Below are 8,950 nucleotides of genomic sequence, written 5' to 3' on the forward strand. Positions count from 1 at the left end.
TGCCCTGCAGGCGACCTGAGGATGCAGCCCTACCCGGAGCCAGTGTGTGGCCGGAGGCAGGCTCGTTCCGGGGCTGAGGTCACCCCAGGACAGAATCCCCACCCCGCCCCCACCATCCATCTCCATGGGAAAGCAGATCGCCTCCTGCACGTCCGGAGTTTGCAGCCGAACTGGAAGGGAGGCTGAGCGTCCCCAGGAAGGGGGCCTGGAACGCCGTGAGCCCCCGAGTGCCTGTGTGGGGGGGCGTTGAATGAGGACCGTCCTGTCCTCACCTGGCGGCCAGGGGCTGGGACATGGGGTGCCTCGAACCCCCGAGTCCCGAAGCTGAGGGACCCTGCAGAGCTCTGTGGGGACAGTGAAGGCCTCTGACAGAGGGCTGGCCCCGACCGCACCAGACACCGTCACTGGTGTGTCCGATGGCTCCGGGATGTCCCGCCTGGTTCCGAGGCCCCAGGAACACTGTCTTCACCGCCAGTGTGGGGCTCTGGGACCCTCCACTGGGAATTAAATTCCAAACTGTGGTCCTTGCAGTCCGCAGATGCTCCTCGTCTGTGACCCCTCAGGGCACTGGTGGATGGGGCGGGACCCAGGGCCCCTGCTCACCACAGGTGGCCTCAGCGTGTCGTCGGCCTGGGGACAGTGAGGGGACCGCGGAGGAAGTGGCTTCCGTGCCTCAAGCGAACTGTGCGTCCCCTGCGGGCCTGGCAGAGCGGCTGCCTCGAAGTCGCACACGTGGCACTGGCCAGGCGTCCCCACGCCCAGGGACCTGGGCCGGGGAGTTCTCCGTGGAGAACCCGCTAGCTCGGGCCTGCCGTTTCTGCGTGTGGCGTTCCCAGCAGTGACAGAGGCGGGGACACGGACAGGCGGAGCGTGAAGCAGGCGCGGAAAGGGGGTGCGAGCACTCGGGGACGAGGGCTGCCGTGAGCCACCGAGGGCTGAGCCGCAAGCTCAGGACAGCCGGGCGCCTGAAGTTTTGGGATTTTGTCATTTTGTGCTCTGCCCGACTCTGGGGTCGTTGCTGTGGGACGTGTTTCCAGGTCGGTCCACGTGGAATCGAGCCGCCCGCCCTGGCCTCGGGCGTCTGACCTTCAACTGCGCCCGCCCCACCCCCGTCCCCCCGGAGGAGCAGCACAGAGACACCGGGCGTCCCCGCAAAGCCCCAGGGGGAGGCCCCCGCCCCGGGCCAGCGGCGACTCAGAGGGTGTCTCAACGCTGGACTAGCTGAACTCTGCACGGGGGCCTGGCCCGCGCCGCTTCGCCCGCTAAGGGGACCGCAGGTGACAGCCTCACTCTCGTCATGGTGGACGGTGCGTAATGGTCCCCGCCCTGCCCCTCCGCTCTGCCCGCCCGCCCCTGTGCCACCGCGAGTCCTGGACGTCCAGCGCAGCGGGCGGCGACGCCCCGGTGGCTCCACACGCACCCCGTTCGCACCCCAGGAGCGTGTTTGCTTCTCACAGCGCTGCTGTGTGGTCTGGGCCCGGACCCGGGGAGGCGGTTATCTGGGGGGGTCCAAGCCTCCCCCACACCACCCACCACGCCGCCCCGCCCACCCGGTCACGGTGCAGACTCGGCTCTGCCGCCGGCCACTCCTGGACTGACTTTCCTCACCGACGCCTCCCGCTCAGGACTGCTGGTGTCAGAAATGATTTTTCCCCAGACACTGGGCTTGAATTTTTCAAAGATGTTCCACAAAGTCCATTTCCGTGTTACTCATCCTGTGATGTGAGAAGCGGGGGAAGAAGCCGAGCGGAAACTCCGGCCTCTCCGGGACCGGCTCAGCGCCCCCCGTGGTCCTTCCGCCTCGCGTCGGGCCCCGGATGGCTCTCCGCGGGGCCTGGGCTCCCAGAGACTCCTTCACGCAGCATGAGGAACGGGTGCTGGTTCCCAGTCACTCATCCCCCTTAGGGTCTCGTCCCCGATGCCACAAGCTGGACTTCTTTCCTTCAGCCAGAAAAGCTTCCTGGGTCATGAACTGAAGCATAACCTTGAACGTGAGCCTGAACATGGCTTCTGAGGAGAGGTAGACGTGGCCTCCGTGTGAATCGGGGCCCTCAAACCGGGTGAGGGAATAGGGTTTTCGCAGCACAACAGAACAGAACTCGGTTCACACTGGAGCTGGAGGGTGTGCAGGCGACCGATCGGGACCCCAGCGGGCCACCCTGCACGTGCCAGGGAGCGTGACGCATTATTTCCGTGCCGGTAACGGGAATGCTTTACAGGGTCATGAAACTCCAGCGCACCTCACAGCCCAATTCGGCTGCTGATAGCAACACATCACGTCTGTGGTCTCGAACCGTCGTGTACACCGCCTTGCAAATCGTCACGTCCGTGAACGATGAGCAGTGTCACACGTAGAAGACACCATGAGTGTGTCAGCCCGCAGCTCGCGTCAGAGCCGCCGGGGGTGAGCGGCGGGGACCCGGGCTCTCACCAGCGTGGGCTGGGCTGCGCGATGCGGTTCATCTCCTGCTTCCCATTTTCTCGTTTGCTACTCTGTTTTTTCAAGTTCGTAAATAAAATAGTTTAGCCCAAATTTCTCTAGGCCTGAAACACCCACATGAAAAAAAAAAAATTCTAAAACGGGCTATAGAAAGCCTTTCCCCCTGAAATTCTCCCCCCACATATTAAACGACAGGTCTTCAAAAGCGTGAAATCCTCCCTCTCAAACGGATACCAAATGAGCACGTTTCACAGACGTCGCTGACCTCGTTCCTGAATGAGGTCACCACCACGACGCCACTGTCACTTCAAGGGAAAAGCTGGAAGAGCCCACGCGCGCGGGGCCACCGGGAACATGGGGAGACGCTTCGAGGAGACAAAGCCACCCACACCGGTCACACCCGCAGGCAACGCCCGTTTGACCGGCTGCGTCCCAGCGGGCAGGACGCAGGACGCGGCGTGAGCAGGGGAACCGGGCGCAGATCCCCTCGCGGGATCCCAGAGGGCAGGAATCCGCCCAGGGCCCCCGCCGGGGCTCCCCACCCCGGCCGGGTGGAGCGCTGGGCAGAACGGGGTGGCCTGAGCAAGCAAAGGCGGGGTGCAGAAATGAGCGAACACAGGGCTGGTCACGCGGAGTGGCCTGAGCGTGGAAGGAGGGTGCGGACGCGGGAGCAGACAGGGCCGCGCGGGGCCTGGTGGGGGCAGCTGGCCAGGGGAAGGGCGGCCGAGACGCGGCGGAAACCAGCTCGGGGACGGCGTCGGAGCCCGAGCCGAGGGAGCAGCTGGGCTCGGTGCCAGCGACAGGACGGTCTGGCCCTGGGCACGGGTGTGGGGACGTCATGTTTTCTGGGGCCGGCAGAGTCCCGGGTCAGTCTGCACTAGAGACAAGGGCCGAGGCGCCTGGGCACCTGGCCGCGTTGCCCGTGGCCGGCTGTCCCCTGCGGGAAGGGCTGTGTCATCGGCAGGTCCAGCTGCCAGGCGATGCCTGTCCTCCCCGGTCACACCTCACACCTGCTGCTCACGAAGCCACAGACGTCCTCCCCCGAGGCCACCACGGACGGACGGCGTCTTCGCGTCCTGGTGTTGCGGCTGCTGAGACGCTGTCTGTGCCCACTTCACTCTCTGTCCCCAGACCCGGCTGCCAGGGCCAAGCCCATCGACACCCTCCTCCCGAAGCCCCTTGAAGGGAGGAGCCTGACCGTCCTGCCGCCCGCCAAGGCCACCGGAGGCCTGGGGGCCGTCTGATGCTCCGAAACGGCACCGTCGGGGGGCCCAGCACCCCGGAGGGGTGGTGGTGACGGGAGGGCTCACGAGGGGACGCAGGTGAGCGGCGTGGCCGGCGCTGCCCCGCGTCCTGGTCCTCTCAGAGCCCGGCCTGGACGGACGGACCCGGGGCGGGGTCCAGGGACGCCCATGGCCACAGCCCTGCTGTCTGTCCCGGCCACCGGAGCGTGTTGTGCGCTGCCCCAGACAGACAGGGCGCCCAGACTCCACGCCCGCAGCAGGCTCCTTCCCAGCTCCCCTCCCTGGGTCCCCTCCCCGGGTCCCCTCCCCGAGATGGGCGGGAGGGGGCTGCACCGGAGCCAGGGCTATGACGGCTCCCCAGACGCCAGCACACACCGCAGCCTTCGGCGTGGGAGACGAGGGGCTGGGGACCACCCCAGGTGCGTCTGCTGCCGTTGGCTTCGTGGTCGCGGCCGCCATGGGAGAGTCCGCTCCTCCTCTAAACAGCGCCTGGCTGAGGCATGCTCGGAGGCGGACTCCCACCGCGCCCAAGGTCTCGCCTCCGGAAAGTTCTACTTGTTACAGAAGTTTCCAGTGTGTTAAATCTCGGTGGGAATTCACCATTTAAATGTGAACACGCGAGCTCTGTTTCGAATCAAATGCTGGGAAAACACGGAGCGTGCTCGGCTGTGGTGTCAGTAAAGGGAACGGGGAGACCCTCCGTTCCCGGGGCGTGTGGGGACAGCCCCAAACCTCACGCGCGACCAGCAGCGGGGGCATGAAACCTCACGCCACCGCCCCGAACGCTGTGGCAAGCGCCCGACGCGGCTGACAGCCAGGGTGCTCGCGGACTCCGGTCTTCGGGTCGCGAGCTGGTCCCACACGGAGCCGGGGACTCCCGGCTCTGCTGCCCGCGCCCGCAGCCGGGAGCCCCGTGGCCTCGTGCCCGGCTGCAGAGCGCCACGGCCTACTCGCTCCACGCGGGGAGATGAGGCCAGAGGCCTCGCGGGACCAGCCTGGGGTCACGCGGCCCACAGCACGAGCTGGGACCTGAACCTCTGGGCCCGCGCCGGGGCTGCGCCCCTGACCCCGCATCACGGAGCCCGCTCTGCCGGGTCTCACTCCGCCTCGTGCGCCGGCCCCGCCCCGCCCCAGGCCTGGACGCCGGGCCCCTCGCTGCCCCTGCGTCCTGCTCCTCCCCGTCCCCCTGCCATGGTCCTGGCTCGGCCTCAGCGGGGGGCGAGGAGAATGATGAGGTGGCGCTGTCCCCTCCCCCAACGAGCCCGTGAGTACAGGAGGGTGGCGGGAAGGCCTGCTGTCCTCGTCCTCCTGGGGGGTGGGCCACGTGCCCAGCCCTGGACGAGAACCTGGCCCCACACGGGGCCCCGAATGCGGGAGTGTCCCCAGGTCTGAAGACGACCCGTCCGGCCCGCAAACACGGACGGTTCCTCAGAGGACCAGCACCCTGTCGTCACAGACAAATTACCGAAGATCTGGGCGTTGGCCGGGCGTGCCAGGCTCAGCCTCTGGCCTACAAACCCCTCCCCACCGCAGCACGACTCCCCCGCCAGCCACCCCTGCCCCTCGCCCTGCCCGGAGGCGGTGCCACCTGGGAGCGCGGGGGCACGTGCAGGCCCTGCGATGCTGGTGCATCCCCTCGGGGCAGGGCGGGTGGAAAGAACTGCTCTCCCTGGGGAGGGCCTCAGAGATGACCCGGTGCCCACCCACGCACCGTCCACATCCAGTCACGCGTCAGAAAGGCTGCCGGCCGCAGGCCTGCGGGGTCCCCTCAGCAGACAGGAGGCCCAGGACGTGCACCCAGGCATGGGCAGGACACAGGCCTGTGGCAGCCCACAGTTCTCAGCGGTCCAGACCAAAGGCCTCTGAACGGCCGCCAGCGGAGGCCACGCTTCCTGCCCTCGAGGTGGACGCTGCAGGTGGCTCTGCTGACACACCACGTGGGGTCCCGGGAGCCTCCTGCGGGGGGACGACAGGCCCTGCAGCTCCTCTGTCCCCACGATGAGCGACAGGGAGGTGGCACGTGGGCCGTGGGGCTCGGAGGTCAGGGCCCCCGTCCCGAGCAGGGCTGGGGCCCGGGCCCATTCGCCTCGGAGAGAAACACAGGCCCCTGTCAGGCCGCTGCCTCCGGGAATGTTGATGATGACGAAGGTGAGTTTCCCGTGACACCAGACCCCCCAAGCAGCAGCGAGGCGGGCGTGCCGGGGTCCCCACCCGCGGCTCCTGTCCGGGAGGGCTGCAGCCTGGGGCGGGACCCCGTGCTGCTCGGTGGGTCTGGCGGGTGGTGCCAGCCACGTCCACACCTCCTGGAGAAGGCCCGTCCATGGTCACCCCTCGTCAGGGCCACAGAAGAGCCTGCCATCTGAGCCACCGTCCTGACAGCCAGGGGGTACATCAGGGACAGAGGGTTCCTGGACACCCCGCCGTCCAGTGTCCCTGGAGCGGGGCACGTCAGAGCCGGGAGAGTCACCTGAACCACGTGTCTCCTGGCTGAGGGTCAGTCACCTTTACCCCTCGGGGGGGCACATGACTACAGAAGCGGCTGCCCATCACCCCATCGTCACTGCCCGAGATGCGCGTGTCCCCTCCCCGGGCCATGCGAGCCGCAGCTGATAAACCGACCTCGCTGTCGTGTGGCCAGCGGCCAGTGTCCAGCCGTCTTCACGGCTTGAGCGCGGGACCACACTGTCACGCACCCTGCTCATACACCCGGCTGTCGCGGGCAAAGCCGCCCGCTTGGGCTCCGCCTCCGGTGACCGCGTGCCGTGTTTGCACGGCGGGTGGAGCCGCACACGCCCCGGCGCACCAGCGCGGCCCGTGCCAGAGCTCCGGCCAGCGAGCCCCAGCCCCGTCCCTACCCTCCGGGCCAGGGCCAGGGCCCCGTCTCCTTCCCAGAGCTGGGCGGGGGACGAACGGGAACTGACACCTCGGGCCCCTCCTCGCGGAGCCTGTCCCGGCCCCCAGCCCTCCCCGCCTTCTTTGCCCTTGGCTTGGCTGCGAGTTGGCTCGGTGAGGACGGGGCTCCCCTGGCACAGGAAGGGCTGGCCCCGCTTCTCACGGGGTGCAGGGCGGGGACCGGCCACGCTGGCTAAGGAGCGGCCACCGCCGCTGCCGCAGACGGTCGTTATCAGCAAGGAATGCGGCCGCCCCACAGGCCTCGCAGCTTTTCCCAAACACACCCCGGGTCTGGACCGTGTGTGACGCTAACCAACCTTTAACGGCCACCAGTAAGTCAGATTATCGATCTGGCCCAAAGCCGCCAGATCTGGCTCGGACGCCGCTCGCTCGGAAGAAACACAAGCGCGTGTTTGTGACCGGCAGGTGGCAGCCTGTGCCCCACGCCCCTCCGCCTCGCCCAGCAGCCCCGGCCACCGAAACAAGCCACCCCCGAGCTGCCCCAGAGCACAGTGTGGCATGTGACGTGTCCCCCGGTGACTGGTGCGTGGGGCGGGGCGGGGGGGATGTTAAAATCAAGTCGTCTTCGGTGTGTGAAGCGTCAGCCACAAAGGTGTTTTTCAGATGGAGAACAGGCCGAGGCATAAACCGTGTTGGATTTTTTCTTTAACCCTCCTCCCTCCCTCCTTCTTTCCCCCCACTCAGTGACAAACAGTTGCTAAATGTCCACTGCAGCCAGGGACACAGCGGGGAGGGACGGGAAGCTTCCTGCCTCGGGGCACACGGGGACGGACACGCACAGGATACACGCTATTCGGACGGCGGCGTGAGCCGTGCAGGGCAGTGACCCTGGACGGGCGCCAGGAGGGCGGGCGCCCGCTTCACCACATTTCACAGTGAGGCGCCTCGCGGACCCGCTGAGAGACGAGGCTGTTCTGACCAAAGCGACAAACCAACTCTCGAACAGCCCAGTGGCGCCCAGTGTGGGCCTCCTGCGGGGACAGGCCGCGTCCTCTAGGCCGCCCCGTGGCCTCCCTGACACCGTGCCGCCGTGCGTCACCGCTCACCTGTTCACAGGTCCTGCATCCCTGGCCCTGACACCAGGCCTGGAAGCACGTCGCTGCCCCCCGCTCAGGCCCCACCCCAACCCAAGGGCCTCCCCGCACCCCCCACGCATGTGCCAGTCAGATGCCCTCCGGCCCGAAGGAGGTGACCCAGCGTCCAGGCCCCGCTGCGTCCTCCTGCCCTGTTCCCGTCCCGCCTCGTGCCCCCCGCCGGCTGACCTCGCCTGAAGCAGCAGGAACACCGCCATCCCTCAGACACCCCTCCCACCCCCGCCCCGGAGCCCGGCCGGGCACAGACGGGCGCACGGAGATGTCCTCTCCGGGGCCTTCAGCATGTCCCCTGGCCCCCGTGTCCTCTGAGGGCCACAGTCAGGGCCTCAGGGCTTCGCGTGAGCCTCATGGACCCACGCACACGCTGCTTCTCCACACGTGGCGGGAAGGTCGGTGTCCTGCGTCTGAGGCAGAACGCGCACCATCGCGCCCTGCGGCCTGCGGGCGGGAGAGGCCGGGCCCGTCACCGTCACGGCGGGAGCGGCAGCGTCCGGCCCCTCTCCCGAGGCTTCCGCTCGTGCCCAGGGTGCTCGCGGTGCTCTTTGCCCGGGCCGCATGGTGCCGCCACAGTGGCCACCCTGCCCAGCGTCTTCCTGCCCGGAGCCAGCCCCCTGCGGTCCTCAGCCTCCCTCCGCCCGTCCCTCCCTGAATGCCGGAGGCGCGGTGTCCACGGCCAGCTCCGGAAGCAGGCGGGGCCGCAGACGATGAAGGGGGGTCTTTAACTGCCCCTGTGGGCGCCACGCGAGGCCTGATTCTCGGACTCTCCCCAGCGGCCAGCACCCCTGAGTCTGCGCTCTGTGATGTCCCTGCCCCCCGTCTTGGTAAGAGCACGTGGGAACACGTGAGGGCGTCCCTCGGACACACCCGCCTCCAACGAAGGTCACAGCTCAGGGGTCCACAGGGCAGGCCAGGGGGACGACGGCCCCTCCCAGGGGCACAGGGCGTAGCCACCACGCCACTGTGCCCGCCCCGCCGGGGCCCCGGCCCGCACGGCCGCGAATGCGGGCTCCCGGAGAGAACCTAGAAACGCAGATGCTGAGGTCACTTCTCCGCCCGCACAGAACGAGAAGTGGTGGCATCGTGGGCCCTGCTGCTCCGTGCCCGTGGCCAAAGAGAACCGTGGCTGACCGCGTCCGCGAACCACAGCGTCGCCAAGAGCCCCGGGAACTGGTGCTAATGATGTTTTCACTGAACTGGGGAGGAGAGTGACTGGCCGAGTGAACAGCTGGCAAGCGAAGGGGCTGTCGCGACCGTCTGGA

Source organism: Pteropus vampyrus, unplaced genomic scaffold (genome assembly GCF_000151845.1).
Source record: "Pteropus vampyrus isolate Shadow unplaced genomic scaffold, Pvam_2.0 Scaffold189, whole genome shotgun sequence".
In the NCBI taxonomy this organism is placed as follows: Eukaryota; Metazoa; Chordata; class Mammalia; order Chiroptera; family Pteropodidae; genus Pteropus; species Pteropus vampyrus.